Source organism: Oncorhynchus masou, chromosome 24 (genome assembly GCF_036934945.1).
Source record: "Oncorhynchus masou masou isolate Uvic2021 chromosome 24, UVic_Omas_1.1, whole genome shotgun sequence".
NCBI lineage: Eukaryota > Metazoa > Chordata > Actinopteri > Salmoniformes > Salmonidae > Oncorhynchus > Oncorhynchus masou.
Genome location: NC_088235.1, coordinates 3,098,324 through 3,116,232, shown reverse-complemented (window position 1 = coordinate 3,116,232; position 17,909 = coordinate 3,098,324). Strand labels below are relative to the sequence as shown.

The 17,909-nt window shown below is 46.6% G+C and overlaps 1 pseudogene; it reads left to right on the top strand.

Moving 5' to 3' along the window:
• The window catches only part of LOC135513362 (ryanodine receptor 2-like), a 358,078-nt pseudogene that overhangs the window by 99,390 nt on the left and 240,779 nt on the right, over nt 1-17,909 (top strand).

The window sequence follows — 17,909 nt, the reverse complement described above, 5'->3', positions numbered from 1 at the left end:
CATCAAGCGTAGTAACTGCTGTCTCTGTCTATAGCATCAAGCGTAGTAACTGCTGTCTCTGTCTATAGCATCAAGCGTAGTAACTGCTGTCTCTGTCTATAGCATCAAGTGTAGTAACTACTGTCTCTGTCTATAGCATCAAGCGTAGTAACTGCTGTCTCTGTCTATAGCATCAAGCGTAGTAACTACTGTCTCTGTCTATAGCATCAAGCGTAGTATCTGCTGTCTCTGTCTATAGCATCAAGCGTAGTAACTACTGTCTCTGTCTCTGTCTATAGCATCAAGCGTAGTAACTGCTGTCTCTGTCTCTGTCTATAGCATCAAGCGTAGTAACTGCTGTCTCTGTCTATAGCATCAAGTGTAGTAACTACTGTCTCTGTCTATAGCATCAAGCGTAGTAACTGCTGTCTCTGTCTATAGCATCAAGCGTAGTAACTACTGTCTCTGTCTATAGCATCAAGCGTAGTATCTGCTGTCTCTGTCTATAGCATCAAGCGTAGTAACTACTGTCTCTGTCTCTGTCTATAGCATCAAGCGTAGTAACTGCTGTCTCTGTCTCTGTCTATAGCATCAAGCGTAGTAACTGCTGTCTCTGTCTATAGCATCAAGCGTAGTAACTGCTGTCTCTGTCTATAGCATCAAGCATAGTAACTGCTGTCTCTGTCTATAGCATCAAGCGTAGTAACTACTGTCTCTGTCTATAGCATCAAGCGTAGTAACTGCTGTCTCTGTCTATAGCATCAAGCGTAGTAACTGCTGTCTCTGTCTATAGCATCAAGCGTAGTAACTACTGTCTCTGTCTATAGCATCAAGCATATTAACTGCTGTCTCTGTCTATAGCATCAAGCGTAGTAACTACTGTCTCTGTCTATAGCATCAAGCGTAGTAACTACTGTCTCTGTCTATAGCATCAAGCGTAGTAACTGCTGTCTCTGTCTATAGCATCAAGCGTAGTAACTGCTGTCTCTGTCTATAGCATCAAGCGTAGTAACTGCTGTCTCTGTCTATAGCATCAAGCGTAGTAACTGCTGTCTCTGTCTATAGCATCAAGCGTAGTAACTGCTGTCTCTGTCTCTGTCTATAGCATCAAGCGTAGTAACTGCTACATGGTGTGGGCTGGAGAGAGTACGAGTCCTGGTCAGGGCCGGAACAACAACGGTCTGGAGATTGGATGTCTGGTGGACACAGTTAACGGACTGCTAACCTTCACTGCCAACGGGAAGGAGCTCAGCACATACTACCAGGTGGAGACACAGCGCTGGTACCACATGGTCATCAACCTCCTATTGCTACACTTACATGATAGTCATTTAGCAGTCGGTCTGATCCAGAGTCACTTACAGTCAGTGAGTCATTTAGCAGACGCTCTGATTCAGAGTCACTTACAGTCATTGAGTCATTTAGCAGACACTCTGATTCAGAGTCACTTACAGTCAGTGAGTCATTTAGCAGACGGTCTGATCCAGAGTCACTTACAGTCAGTGAGTAATTTAGCAGACGCTCTGATTCAGAGTCACTTACAGTCAGTGAGTCATTTAGCAGACGGTCTGATCCAGAGTCACTTACAGTCAGTGAGTCATTTAGCAGACGCTCTGATTCAGAGTCACTTACAGTCAGTGAGTCATTTATCAGATGGTCTGATCCAGAGTCACTTACAGTCAGTGAGTCATTTAGCAGACGGTCTGATCCAGAGTCACTTACAGTCAGTGAGTCATTTAGCAGACGGTCTGAACCAGAGTCACTTACAGTCAGTGAGTCATTTAGCAGACGCTCTGATTCAGACACTTACAGTCACTGAGTCATTTAGCAGACACTCTTTGCTGACAATGTTGACCATTTACAGTCGTAGCCAAAAGTTTTGAGAATGACACAAATATAATTTTCACAAAGTTTTCTGCTTCAGTGTCTTTAGATATTTTTGTCAGATGTTACTATGGAACACTGAAGTATAATTACAAGCATTTCATGAGTGTCAAAGGCTTTTATTGACAATTACATGAAGTTGATGCAAAGAGTCAATATTTGCAGTGTTGACCCTTCAAGACCTCTGCAATCCGCCCTGGCATGCTGTCAATTAACTTCTGGGCCACATCCTGACTGATGGCAGCCCATTCTTGCATAATCAATGCTTGGAGTTTGTCAGAATTTGTGGGTTTTTGTTTGTCCACCCGCCTCTTGAGGATTGACCATAAGTTCTCAATGGGATTAAGGTCTGGGGAGTTTCCTGGCGATGGAACCAAAATATCAATGGTTTGTTCCTCGAGCCACTTAGTTATCACAATTGCTGTATGGCAAGGTGCTACATCATGCTGGAAAAGGCATTGTTAGTCACCAAACTGTTCCTGGATGGTTGGGAGAAGTTGCTCTCGGAGGATGTGTTGGTACCATTCTTTATTCATGGCTGTGTTCTTAGGCAAAATGGTGAGCCCTCTCCCTTGGCTGAGAAGCAACCCCACACATGAATGGTCTCAGGATGCTTTACTGTTGGCATGACGCAGGACTGATGGTAGCGCTCACCTTGTCTTCTCCGGACAAGCTTTTTTCCGGATGCCCCAAACAATCGGAAAGGGGATTCATCAGAGAAAATGACTTTACCCCAGTCCTCAGCAGTCCAATCCCTGGACCTTTTGCAGAATATCAGTCTGTCCCTGATGTTTTTCCTGGAGAGAAGAGGCTTCTTCTTTGCTGCCCTTCTTGACACCAGGCCATCTCCAAGTCTTTGCCTCACTGTGCGTGCAGATGCACTCACACCTGCCTGCTGCCATTCCTGAGCAAGCTCTGTACTGGTGGTGCCCCGATCCCGCAGCTGAATCAACTTTAGGAGACGGTCCTGGGGCTTTCTTGGGCGCCCTGAAGCCTTCTTCGCAACAATTGAACCGCTCTCCTTTATGTTCTTGGTGATCTGATATGGTTGATTTAGGTGCAATCTTACTGGCAGCAATATCCTTGCCTGTGAAGGCCTTTTTTGTGCAAAGCAATGATGACGGCACGTGTTTCCTTGCAGGTACCCATGGTTGACAGAGGAAGAACAATGATTCCAAGCACCACCCTCCTTTTGTAGCTTCCAGTCTGTTATTCAAACTCAATCAGCTTGACAGAGTGATCTCTAGCCTTGTCCTCATCAGCACTCACACCTGTGTTAACGAGAGAATCACTGGCATGATGTCTGCTGGTCCTTTTGTGGCAGGGCTGAAATGCAGTGGAAATGTTTTTGGGGGATTCAGTTCATTTGCATGGCAAAGAGGGACTTTGCAATTAATTGCAATTCATCTGATCACTCTTCATAACATTCTGGAGTATATGCAAATTGCCATCATACAAACTGAGGCAGCAAACTTTGAGAAAATGTATATTTGTGTCATTCTCAAAACTTTTGGCCATGACTGTAGACCATCTATCTACGTGTTGACAATGTTGACCATGTAGAGATACAGTTGAAGTCGAAAGTTTACATACACTTAGGTTGGAGTCATTAAAACTTGTTTTTCTACCACTCCACAAATTTCTTGTAAACAAACTATAGTTTTGTCAAGTCGGTTAGGACATCTACTTTGTGCATGACACAAGTCATTTTTCCAATAATTGTTTACAGACAGATTAGTTCACTTATATTTCACTGTATCACAGTTCCAGTGGGTCTGAAGTTTACATACACTGAGTGGACTGTGCCTTTAAACAGCTTGGAAAATTCCAGAAGACGATGTCATGGCTTTAGAAGCTTCTGATAAGCTAATTGTCATCGGAGGTGTACTGTGGATGTATTTCAAGGCCTACCTTCAAACTCAGTGCCTCTTTGCTTGACATCATAGGAAAATCAAAGGAAATCAGCCAAGAACTCAGAAAAAATACTGTAGACCTCCAAGTCTGGTTCATCCTTGGGAGCAATTTCCAAACGTCTGAAGGTACCACGTTCATCTGCACAAACAATAATATGCAAGTATAAACACCATGGGACCATGCAGTCGTCATACCGCTCAGGAAGGAGACTGTCTCCAAGATATGTACGTACTTTGGTGCGAAAAGTGCAAATCAATCCCAGAACAACAGAAAAAGGACCTTGTGAAAATGCTGGGGGAAACAGGTACAAAAGTGTCTATATCCACAGTAAAATGAGTCCTATAAAAAGCCTGACTAGGTTTTGCAACTGCACATGGGGACAAAGATTGTACTTTTTGGAGAAATGTACTCTGGTCTGATAACAGAAATAGAACTGTTTGGCCATCGTTATGTTTGGAAGAAAAAGGGGGAGGCTTGCAGGCCGAAGAACACCATCCCAACTGTGAAGCACGGGGGTGGCAGCATCATGTTGTGGGGGTGCTTTAATGCAAGAGGGACTGGTGCACTTCACAAAATAGATAGCATCATGAGGTATGAAAATTATGTGGATATATTGAAGCAACATCTCAAGACATCAGTCAGGAAGTTAAAGCTTTGCTGCAAATGGGTCTTCCAAATGGACAATGACCCCAAGCATACCTCCAAAGTTGTGGAAAAATGGCTTAAGGACAACAGAGTCACTGTATTGGAGTGGCCATCACAAAGCTCTGATCTCAATCCTATAGAATATTTGTGGGCACAACTGAAAAAGTGTGTGCGAGCAAGGAGGCCGACAAACCTGACTCAGTTACACCAGCTCTGTCAGGAGGAATGGGCCAAAATTCACTCAACCTATTGTGGGAAGCTTGTGGAAGGCTACCTGAAACATTTTACCACATTTTACCAATTTAAGGGCAATGCTACCAAATACTAATTGAGTGTATATAAACTTCTGACCCACTGGCAATGTGATGAAAGAAATCAAATCTGAAATAAATCGTTTTATCTAATATTATTCTGACATTTCACATTCTTAAAATAAAGTGGTGATCATAACTGACCTAAAACGGGATTAAATATCAGGAATTGTGAAAAACTGATTTTAAATGTATTTGGCTGTATGTGTATGTAAACTTCCGACTTCAACTGTATGTGTTGACAATGTAGACCGTGTGTACAGTACAAGTCAAAAGATTGATGAGAAATGTTTCATTACAGTTAAATGTTTTAGAACACCTACTCATTCAAGGGTTTTTCTTTACTTTTACTATTCTCTACATTGTAGAATAATAGTGAAGACATCAAACTATGAAATAACACATATGGAATCATGGAGTAACCAAAAAAGTGCTAAAGAAATCAAAAATATATTTTATATTTGAGATTCTTCAAAGTAGCCACCCTTTGCCTTAAAAACCTCGCTGGGATATTCGGGACGGTAGCGTCCCACCTCAACAATAGCCAGTGAAAGTGCAGCTAAATTCAAAACAACAAAAATCTCATAATTAAAATTCCTCATACAAGTATTTTACACCGTTTTAAAGATAAACTTCTCGTTAATCCAGCCACAGTGTCTTATTTCAAAAAGGCTTTACGGCGAAAGCACACCAAACGATTATGTTAGGTAAGCACCTAGTCACAGAAAAACACAGCCATTTTTCCAGCCAAAGAGAGGAGTCACAAAAAGCAGAAATAGAGATAAAATGATTCACTAACCTTTGATGATCTTCATCAGATGACACTCATAGGACTTCATGTTACACAATACATGTATGTTTTGTTCGATAAAGTTCATATTTATATCCAAAAAATCTGAGTTTACATTGGCGTGTTATGTTCAGTAGTTCCAAAACATCCAGTGATTTTGCAGAGAGCCACATCAATTTACAGAAATACACATTATAAATGTTGATGAAAATACAAGTGTAAAACATCGAACTTTAGATATACTTCTCCTTAATGCAACCGCTGTGTCAGATTTCAAAAAAGCTTTACCGATAAAGCATGCAATAATCCGAGTACAGCGCTCAGACAACAAAACAGCCAAACAGATATCCGCCATGTTGTGCAGTCAACAGAAGTCAGACATAGCATTATAAACTTTCACTTAACTTTGATGATCTTCATCAGAATGCACTCCCAGGAATCCCAGTTCCACAATAAATGTTTGATTTGTTCGATGAAGTCCATCAATTTAAGGGCAATGCTACCAAATACTAATTGAGTGCATGTATACTTCTGACCCACTGGGAATGTGATGAAAGAAATCAAATCTGAAATAAATTGTTCTCTCTACTATTATTCTGACATTGGGCCCTGGTCAAAAATAGTGTTCTATATCGGGAATAGGGCCCTGGTCAACAGTAGTGTTCTATATAGGGAATAGGGCTCTGGTCAACAGTAGTGTTCTATATAGGGAATAGGGCTGTGGTCAACAGTAGTGTTCTATATAGGGAATAGGGTTCTGGTCTAAAGTAGTGTTCTATATAGGGAATAGGTGTCTGGTCTAAAGTAGTGTTCTATATAGAGAATAGGGCTCTGGTCAACAGTAGTGTTCTATTTTGGGAATAGGGTGTGATTTGACCATATCCTGTGTTTTAATAGCTGTGTCTCTGTGTTCTCTCTCTGCAGGTGGAGCCCAGTACCAAGCTGTTCCCTGCTGTGTTCGCTCAGGCCACCAGCCCCAGCATCTTTCAGTTTGAACTAGGACGTATTAAGGTGAGAGGGAGGAACAGGACACACTATTACGGCTCTGTACTGACAGGATGGAGAGCGGACGGCCACAAATAGGGCTCAGATACGGGCTGCCTGGGCAAAGTCAACGTGGAGCTGTCTCTCTCCACTGAAGGTTATGAGGTTTGTCTCTCTCTGTAGGCCTCTGAATGGCTTTCTTTGGTCGGTGCACCACTGATGAGACCTCGGTGTACTTCACGTACCTGTCTCTGCATCAGTTCAGGTTCTTCTTGAAACCACACACTAAGGATAGGTCACCCACAAAGCTCCTGTCTCTGCATCAGTTCAGGATCTTCTTGAAACCACACACTAAGGATAGGTCACCCACAAAGCTCCTGTCTCTGTGGGACTCTGACCTCTTCAGTAGCTCCAGGACTCTGACCTCTTCAGTAGCTCCAGGACTCTGACCTCTACAGTAGCTCCAGGACTCTGATCTCTACAGTAGCTCCAGGACTCTGACCTCTACAGTAGCTCCAGGACTCTGACCTCTACAGTAGCTCCAGGACTCTGACCTCTACAGTAGCTCCAGGACTCTGACCTCTACAGTAGCTCCAGGACTCTGGCCTCTACAGTAGCTCCAGGACTCTGACCTCTACAGTAGCTCCAGGACTCTGATCTCTACAGTAGCTCCAGGACTCTGACCTCTACAGTAGCTCCAGGACTCTGACCTCTAACGTAGCTCCAGGACTCTGACCTCTACAGTAGCTCCAGGACTCTGACCTCTACAGTAGCTCCAGGACTCTGACCTCTACAGTAGCTCCAGGACTCTGACCTCTACAGTAGCTCCAGGACTCTGACCTCTAACGTAGCTCCAGAACTCTGACCCCTACAGTAGCTCCAGGACTCTGATATCTACAGTAGCTCCAGGACTCTGGCCTCTACAGTAGCTCCAGGACTCTGGCCTCTACAGTAGCTCCAGGACTCTGACCTCTACAGTAGCTCCAGGACTCTGGCCTCTACAGTAGCTCCAGGACTCTGGCCTCTACAGTAGCTCCAGGACTCTGATCTCTACAGTAGCTCCAGGACTCTGATCTCTACAGTAGCTCCAGGACTCTGACCTCTACAGTAGCTCCAGGACTCTGACCTCTACAGTAGCTCCAGGACTGACCTCTACAGTAGCTCCAGGACTCTGACCTCTACAGTAGCTCCAGGACTCTGACCTCTACAGTAGCTCCAGGACTCTGGCCTCTACAGTAGCTCCAGGACTCTGATCTCTACAGTAGCTCCAGGACTCTGACCTCTACAGTAGCTCCAGGACTCTGACCTCTACAGTAGCTCCAGGACTGACCTCTACAGTAGCTCCAGGACTCTGACCTCTACAGTAGCTCCAGGACTCTGACCTCTACAGTAGCTCCAGGACTCTGACCTCTACAGTAGCTCCAGGACTCTGACCTCTTCAGTAGCTCCAGGACTCTGATCTCTACAGTAGCTCCAGGACTCTGACCTCTACAGTAGCTCCAGGACTCTGACCTCTTCAGTAGCTCCAGGACTCTGACCTCTACAGTAGCTCCAGGACTCTGACCTCTACAGTAGCTCCAGGACTCTGACCTCTAAAGTAGCTCCAGGACTGACCTCTACAGTAGCTCCAGGACTCTGACCTCTACAGTAGCTCCAGGACTCTGACATCTACAGTAGCTCCAGGACTCTGACCTCTACAGTAGCTCCAGGACTCTGACCTCTACCGTAGCTCCAGGACTCTGACCTCTACCGTAGCTCCAGGACTCTGACCTCTACAGTAGCTCCAGAACTCTGACCTCTACAGTAGCTCCAGGACTCTGATCTCTACAGTTGCTCCAGGACTCTGACCTCTACAGTAGCTCCAGGACTCTGACCTCTAACGTAGCTCCAGAACTCTGACATCTACAGTAGCTCCAGGACTCTGACCCCTACAGTAGCTCCAGGACTCTGACCTCTACAGTAGCTCCAGGACTCTGGCCTCTACAGTAGCTCCATGACTCTGACCTCTACAGTAGCTCCAGGACTCTGACCTCTACAGTAGCTCCAGGACTCTGACCTCTAACGTAGCTCCAGAACTCTGACCCCTACAGTAGCTCCAGGACTCTGATATCTACAGTAGCTCCAGGACTCTGGCCTCTACAGTAGCTCCAGGACTCTGGCCTCTACAGTAGCTCCAGGACTCTGACCTCTACAGTAGCTCCAGGACTCTGGCCTCTACAGTAGCTCCAGGACTCTGATCTCTACAGTAGCTCCAGGACTCTGACCTCTACAGTAGCTCCAGGACTCTGACCTCTACAGTAGCTCCAGGACTCTGACCTCTACAGTAGCTCCAGGACTCTGATCTCTACAGTAGCTCCAGGACTCTGACCTCTACAGTAGCTCCAGGACTGTAAAGCCTGTTGTATGTCACGCAAAAAAATAGATCACCACTTTTTATAGGAGGTACAGTTATGTAAAGCCGTAGTTTGACCTTTGAAAGATTGATGAAGTGAATGATGTCCCGAACCCACAACCCTCCATTACTTTCTCCATCAGAATATAATGCCCCTGCCCCCTCCCAGAACCGAACCCTAACCCTGTCTGTTTCTATGTCACTAGAACGTCATGCCCCTGTCAGCGGGACTGTTTAAGAGGGAGAGGAGGAACCCCTGTCCCCTCCCAGAACCGAACCCTAACCCTGTCTGTTTCTATGTCACTAGAACGTCATGCCCCTGTCAGCGGGACTGTTTAAGAGTGAGAGGAGGAACCCCTGTCCCCTCCCAGAACCGAACCCTTACCCTGTCTGTTTCTATGTCACTAGAACGTCATGCCCCTGTCAGCGGGACTGTTTAAGAGTGAGAGGAGGAAACCCTGCCCCCTCCCAGAACCTAACCCTAACCCTGTCTGTTTCTATGTCACTAGAACGTCATGCCCCTGTCAGCGGGACTGTTTAAGAGTGAGAGGAGGAACCCCTGTCCCCTCCCAGAACCTAACCCTAACCCTGTCTGTTTCTATGTCACTAGAACGTCATGCCCCTGTCAGCGGGACTGTTTAAGAGTGAGAGGAGGAACCCCTGTCCCCTCCCAGAACCTAACCCTAACCCTGTCTGTTTCTATGTCACTAGAACGTCATGCCCCTGTCAGCGGGACTGTTTAAGAGGGAGAGGAGGAACCCATGTCCCCTCCCAGAACCTAACCCTAACCCTGTCTGTTTATATGTCACTAGAACGTCATGCCCCTGTCAGCGGGACTGTTTAAGAGTGAGAGGAGGAACCCCTGTCCCCTCCCAGAACCTAACCCTAACCCTGTCTGTTTCTATGTCACTAGAACGTCATGCCCCTGTCAGCGGGACTGTTTAAGAGTGAGAGGAGGAACCCCTGTCCCCTCCCAGAACCTAACCCTAACCCTGTCTGTTTCTATGTCAATAGAACGTCATGCCCCTGTCAGCGGGACTGTTTAAGAGTGAGAGGAGGAACCCCTGTCCCCTCCCAGAACCTAACCCTAACCCTGTCTGTTTCTATGTCACTAGAACGTCATGCCCCTGTCAGCGGGACTGTTTAAGAGTGAGAGGAGGAACCCCTGTCCCCTCCCAGAACCTAACCCTAACCCTGTCTGTTTCTATGTCACTAGAACGTCATGCCCCTGTCAGCGGGACTGTTTAAGAGTGAGATGAGGAACCCATGTCCCCTCCCAGAACCTAACCCTAACCCTGTCTGTTTCTATGTCACTAGAACGTCATGCCCCTGTCAGCGGGACTGTTTAAGAGTGAGAGGAGGAACCCCTGTCCCCTCCCAGAACCTAACCCTAACCCTGTCTGTTTCTATGTCACTAGAACGTCATGCCCCTGTCAGCGGGACTGTTTAAGAGTGAGAGGAGGAACCCCTGTCCGCTCCCAGAACCTAACCCTAACCCTGTCTGTTTCTATGTCACTAGAACGTCATGCCCCTGTCAGCGGGACTGTTTAAGAGTGAGAGGAGGAACCCCTGTCCCCTCCCAGAACCTAACCCTAACCCTGTCTGTTTCTATGTCACTAGAACGTCATGCCCCTGTCAGCGGGACTGTTTAAGAGTGAGAGGAGGAACCCATGTCCCCTCCCAGAACCTAACCCTAACCCTGTCTGTTTCTATGTCACTAGAACGTCATGCCCCTGTCAGCAGGACTGTTTAAGAGTGAGAGGAGGAACCCCTGTCCCCTCCCAGAACCTAACCCTAACCCTGTCTGTTTCTATGTCACTAGAACGTCATGCCCCTGTCAGCGGGACTGTTTAAGAGTGAGAGGAGGAACCCCTGTCCCCTCCCAGAACCTAACCCTAACCCTGTCTGTTTCTATGTCACTAGAACGTCATGCCCCTGTCAGCGGGACTGTTTAAGAGTGAGAGGAGGAACCCCTGTCCCCAGTGTCCTCCCAGGCTGCATGTCCAGTTCCTGACCCCGGTGCTGTGGAGCAGGGTACCCAACCACTTCCTCAAGGTGGACGTATCCCGGGTCAACGACCGCCATGGCTGGCTGGTCACCTGCTCTGAACCGCTCCAGTTCATGTCCCTGCATATACCTGAGGAGAACAGGTGATGACCCTGCCCTGTCCCACTCGTCAGGAGTGAGGAAGGGCTTTAAATATACTACAACAATATCTGTCAAAAATGGAACTAGCTATACATTTTTTTTTCTTATTCGAAATGAGTGCAGCGGTTAATGATAGCAGAGAAGGGGTACGATAGCAGAAAAGGTGAACGATAACAGAAAAGGGGAACGATAGCAGAGAAGGTGAATGATAGCAGAAAAGGGGAATGATAGCAGAAAAGGTGAACGATAGCAGAAAAGGTGAACGATAGCAGAGAAGAGTAACGATAGCAGAGAAGGGGAACGATAGCAGAGAAGGGGAACGATAGCAGAGAAGAGTAACGATAGCAGAGAAGGGGAACGATAGCAGAGAAGGGGAACGATAGCAGAGAAGAGTAACGATAGCAGAGAAGGGGAACGATAGCAGAAAAGGGGAACGATAGCAGAACGTAATGTATGAGAAGCAATAAAATGTTGTTGCAATCAGGAAGTTCCTCACTAAGCTGTATGTCAGTTTAACCTTCTGTGTCTCACTCCTCCTCTTCCTCCTCCTCCTCCTCTTCCTCCTCTTCCTCCCCCGTGTCATCTTCCTCCTCTTCCTCCTTCCTTTGTCACCATTCTTCCCCATTGCGTCCTCCTCCTCCTCTTCCTCTACCTCTCCCCCTCCTCCATCTCCTCTACCTCCCCTCGTCCTCCTCCTCTTCCTCCTCTTCCTCCTCCCCTTGTCATCTTTCTTCCCCTCCTTGTCCTCCTCCTCCTCCTCCTCCTCCCCAGGTCAGTTGATATCCTGGAGTTGACTGAGCAGAAGGATCTGTTGAAGTTCCACTACCATACTCTGAGGTTGTACTCTGCTGTGTGCGCTCTGGGGAACAACCGTGTGGCCCACGCCCTCTGCTCCCACGCCGACGAGGCACAGCTGCTCTACGCCATAGAGAACAAGTACATGCCTGGTCTCCTCAGGACTGGATACTACGACCTGCTCATAGACATCCACCTCAGGTAGCTAGCTATGACCTGCTCATAGACATCCACCTCAGGTAGCTACCACACAGGTTGGAGAGGTGGGCCAGGAACCGGAATGTCGCTAGTTTTTCAGTGTTTGCCTAAAATGACATACCCAAATCTAACTGCCTGTAGCTCGGGACCTAAAATAACATACCCAAATCTAACTGCCTGTAGCTCAGGACCTAAAATAACATACCCAAATCTAACTGCCTGTAGCTCAGGACCTAAAATGACATTCCCAAATCTAACTGCCTGTAGCTCAGGACCTAAAATGACATACCCACATCTAACTGCCTGTAGCTCAGGACCTAAAATGACACACCCATATCTAACTGCCTGTAGCTCAGGACCTAAAATGACACACCCATATCTAACTGCCTGTAGCTCAGGACCTAAAATGACATACCCATATCTAACTGCCTGGAGCTCAGGACCTAAAATGACATACCCATATCTAACTGCCTGGAGCTCAGGACCTAAAATGACATACCCACATCTAACTGCCTGTAGCTCAGGACCTAAAATGACACACCCATATCTAACTGCCTGTAGCTCAGGACCTAAAATGACATACCCACATCTAACTGCCTGTAGCTCAGGACCCATATCTAACTGCCTGTAGCTCAGGACCCATATCTAACTGCCTGTAGCTCAGGACCTAAAATGACACACCCAAATCTAACTGCCTGTAGCTCAGGACCTAAAATGACACACCCATATCTAACTGCCTGTAGCTCAGGACCTAAAATGACACACCCATATCTAACTGCCTGTAGCTCAGGACCTAAAATGACATACCCACATCTAACTGCCTGTAGCTCAGGACCTAAAATGACATACCCACATCTGACTGCCTGTAGCTCAGGACCTAAAATGACATACCCACATCTAACTGCCTGTAGCTCAGGACCTAAAATGACACACCCAAATCTAACTGCCTGTAGCTCAGGACCTAAAATGACATACCCAAATCTAACTGCCTGTAGCTCAGGACCTAAAATGACATACCCATATCTAACTGCCTGTAGCTCAGGACCTAAAATAACATACCCATATCTAACTGCCTGTAGCTCAGGACCTAAAATGACATACCCACATCTAACTGCCTGTAGCTCAGGACCCATATCTAACTGCCTGTAGCTCAGGACCTAAAATGACATACCCAAATCTAACTGCCTGTAGCTCAGGACCTAAAATGACACACCCATATCTAACTGCCTGTAGCTCGGGACCTAAAATGACACACCCATATCTAACTGCCTGTAGCTCAGGACCTAAAATGACATACCCATATCTAACTGCCTGTAGCTCAGGACCTAAAATGACATACCCATATCTAACTGCCTGTAGCTCAGGACCCATATCTAACTGCCTGTAGCTCAGGACCTAAAATGACATACCCAAATCTAACTGCCTGTAGCTCAGGACCTAAAATAACATACCCACATCTAACTGCCTGTAGCTCAGGACCTAAAATGACATACCCAAATCTAACTGCCTGTAGCTCAGGACCCATATCTAACTGCCTGTAGCTCAGGACCCATATCTAACTGCCTGTAGCTCAGGACCCATATCTAACTGCCTGTAGCTCAGGACCTAAAATGACATACCCAAATCTAACTGCCTGTAGCTCAGGACCTAAAATGACACACCCATATCTAACTGCCTGTAGCTCGGGACCTGAAATGACACACCCATATCTAACTGCCTGTAGCTCAGGACCTAAAATGACATACCCAAATCTAACTGCCTGTAGCTCAGGACCTAAAATGACACACCCATATCTAACTGCCTGTAGCTCAGGACCCATATCTAACTGCCTGTAGCTCAGGACCCATATCTAACTGCCTGTAGCTCAGGACCCATATCTAACTGCCTGTAGCTCAGGACCCACATCTAACTGCCTGTAGCTCAGGACCCATATCTAACTGCCTGTAGCTCAGGACCTAAAATGACATACCCACATCTAACTGCCTGTAGCTCAGGACCCATATCTAACTGCCTGTAGCTCAGGACCCATATCTAACTGCCTGTAGCTCAGGACCCAAATCTAACTGCCTGTAGCTCGGGACCCATATCTAACTGCCTGTAGCTCAGGACCCATATCTAACTGCCTGTAGCTCAGGACCCATATCTAACTGCCTGTAGCTCAGGACCTAAAATGACATACCCACATCTAACTGCCTGTAGCTCAGGACCCATATCTAACTGCCTGTAGCTCAGGACCCATATCTAACTGCCTGTAGCTCGGGACCCACATATAACTGCCTGTAGCTCAGGACCCATATCTAACTGCCTGTAGCTCAGGACCCATATCTAACTGCCTGTAGCTCAGGACCCATATCTAACTGCCTGTAGCTCGGGACCCACATCTAACTGCCTGTAGCTCAGGACCCACATCTAACTGCCTGTAGCTCAGGACCCATATCTAACTGCCTGTAGCTCAGGACCCATATCTAACTGCCTGTAGCTCAGGACCCATATCTAACTGCCTGTAGCTCGGGACCCACATCTAACTGCCTGTAGCTCAGGACCCAAATCTAACTGCCTGTAGCTCAGGACCCATATCTAACTGCCTGTAGCTCAGGACCCAAATCTAACTGCCTGTAGCTCAGGACCCATATCTAACTGCCTGGAGCTCAGGACCCATATCTAACTGCCTGTAGCTCAGGACCCATATCTAACTGCCTGTAGCTCAGGACCTAAAATGACATACCCAAATCTAACTGCCTGTAGCTCAGGACCCATATCTAACTGCCTGTAGCTCAGGACCTAAAATAACATACCCATATCTAAATGCCTGTAGCTCAGGACCCATATCTAACTGCCTGTAGCTCAGGACCCATATCTAACTGCCTGTAGCTCAGGACCCATATCTAACTGCCTGTAGCTCAGGACCCACATCTAACTGCCTGTAGCTCAGGACCCATATCTAACTGCCTGTAGCTCAGGACCCATATCTAACTGCCTGTAGCTCAGGACCCATATCTAACTGCCTGTAGCTCAGGACCCATATCTAACTGCCTGTAGCTCAGGACCCATATCTAACTGCCTGTAGCTCAGGACCCATATCTAACTGCCTGTAGCTCAGGACCCACATCTAACTGCCTGTAGCTCAGGACCCATATCTAACTGCCTGTAGCTCAGGACCTAAAATAACACACCCAAATCTAACTGCCTGTAGCTCGGGACCCAAATCTAACTGCCTGTAGCTCAGGACCCATATCTAGCTGCCTGTAGCTCAGGACCCAAATCTAACTGCCTGTAGCTCAGGACCCATATCTAACTGCCTGTAGCTCAGGACCCAAATCTAACTGCCTGTATCTCAGGACCTGAAGCGAGGATATGCATATTCTTGATACCATTTGAAAGGAAACACTTAGAAGTTTTGGGAAATGTGAAATTAATGTAAGAGAATATAACACATTAGATCTGGTAAAAGATAATACAAAGAAAAAAACAACCGTTGTTTTGTATTTTTTTTGTACCATCATCTTTAAAATGCAAGAGCAAGGCCATAATGTATTATTCCAGCCCAGATGCAATTTAGATGTTGGCCACTAGTTGGCAGCAATGTATGTGCAAAGTTTTAGACTGATCCAATGAATCATTACATTTCTGTTCAAAATGTTGTATCAAGACTGTCCAAATGTGCCTAATTGGTTTATTGATAACTTTAAGGTCATAACTGTGCCCCTCCTCAAACAATAGCATGGTATTATTTCACTGTAATAGCTACTGTAAATTGGACAGTGCAGTTAGATTAACAAGAATTAAATTTTTCTGCCAATATCAGATATGTCTGTCCTGGGAAATGTACTTGTTCCTTACAACCTCATGCTAATCACATTAGCCTACGTTAGTTCAACCTCATGCTAATCGCATTAGCCTACGTTAGTTCAACCTCATGTCTAATCACATTAGCCTACGTTAGCTCAACCTCATGCTAATCGCATTAGCCTACGTTAGTTCAACATCATGCTAATCACATTAGCCTATGTTAGCTCAACCTCATGCTAATCACATTAGCCTACGTTAGTTCAACCTCATGCTAATCGCATTAGCCTATGTTAGCTCAACCTCATGCTAATCACATGAGCCTACGTTAGTTCAACCTCATGCTAATTGCATTAGCCTACGTTAGCTCAACCTCATGCTAATCGCATTAGCCTACTTTAGTTCAACCTCATGCTAATCGCATTAGCCTACGTTAGTTCAACCTCATGCTAATCACATTAGCCTACGTTAGCTCAACCTCATGCTTCTCACATTAGCCTACGTTAGCACAGCCATCCGGTGGAAGGGGCACCGATCTGTAGAGATCTTTATTAAGTCCCGGTGGATGAAAAATGGAGACTGAACTGGCTACAGGTGGGCTGCTACAGGTGGGCTGCTGGTGTCAGATCTACCATTGTGCCTTTGAGCAAGGCACTTAACCACCACAACATGTTCTACATCCAGGGGTTCTTCTCATAGTGTGGGGGGGAAAAAAGACAGAGGATTCATTCCTGTTCTAACCAAATGGACAATAAACCGATTTCTTCTATCCTCAGTACCTACGCAACGGCACGTCTCATGATGAACAATGAATACATCGTCCCCATGACGGACGAGACCAAGTCCATCACTCTGTTCCCCAACGAGACGAAGAAGCACGGCCTGCCAGGGATCGGTCTGAGCACCTCTCTCCGCCCCAGAATGCACTTCTCCTCCCCTCCTTCATCTGCAGCGGAGCCGACTGCTTCCAGTTCAGCCCCGAGTTCCCCCTGGATGTCCTGAAGACCAAGACCATAGAGATGCTGACAGAGGCGGTGAGCGAGGGGAGTCTACACGTCAGAGATCCTATAGGGGGCAGCACCGAGTTCCTGTTCGTTCCTCTCATTAAGTTGTTCTATACCTTACTGATCATGGGAGTGTTCCATAATGGAGACCTAAAGAACATTCTACAGCTGATAGAACCCAGCGTGTTCTCAGAGGGAGGGGACACGCCCGCGGACACGCCCCCGGACACGCCCGAGAGTGATGTCACTAAGGGAGGAAGAGGAGGGGAGGGGCCTGGAGGAGAGGAGAGAACAGGGAAGGTGCCTAAAGGACTGCTCCAGATGAAACTCCCAGAGCCTGTCAAACTGCAGGTACGTAAGACACACTGATATTTGGAAATCAAATCAAATTGTATTTGTCACGTGCGCCACATACAACCGGTTTTTCACCTTACAGTGAAATGCTGACTTACAAGCCCTTAAACAACAATGCAGTTTTAATCAAAGTGAATGTTAAGTAAAAAATAATTAAAGAGCAGCAGTAAAATAACAGTAGAGAGGCTTTGTACAGGGGGGGTACTGGTTAGTCGAGGTAGTATGTACATGTAGGTAGAGTTATGCATAGATAATAACAGAGAGTAGCAGCAGAGTTAAAGAGGGGTCTGGGTAGCCATTTGATTAGCTGTTCAGGAGTCTTATGGCTTGGGGGTAGAAGCTGTTAAGAAGCCTTTTGGATCTAGACTTGGCGCTCCGGTACCGATTGCCATGCGGTAGCAGAGAGAACAGTCTATAACTAGGGTGGCTGGAGTCTTTTACAATTTTTAGGGCCTTCGTCTGGCACCGCCTGGTATAGAGGTCCTGGATGACAGGAAGCTTGGCCCCAGTGATGTACCGGGCCGTACTCACTACCACCTTAGTACTCTGTCTGCAGAGTACTCGTTGTTAACAGGACTGTGTCTCTCTAGATGTCCTGCCTGTAGAGTACTCGTTGTTAACAGGACTGTGTCTCTCTAGATGTCCTGCCTGTAGAGTACTCGTTGTTAACAGGACTGTGTCTCTCTAGATGTCCTGCCTGTCTGCAGAGTACTCGTTGTTAACAG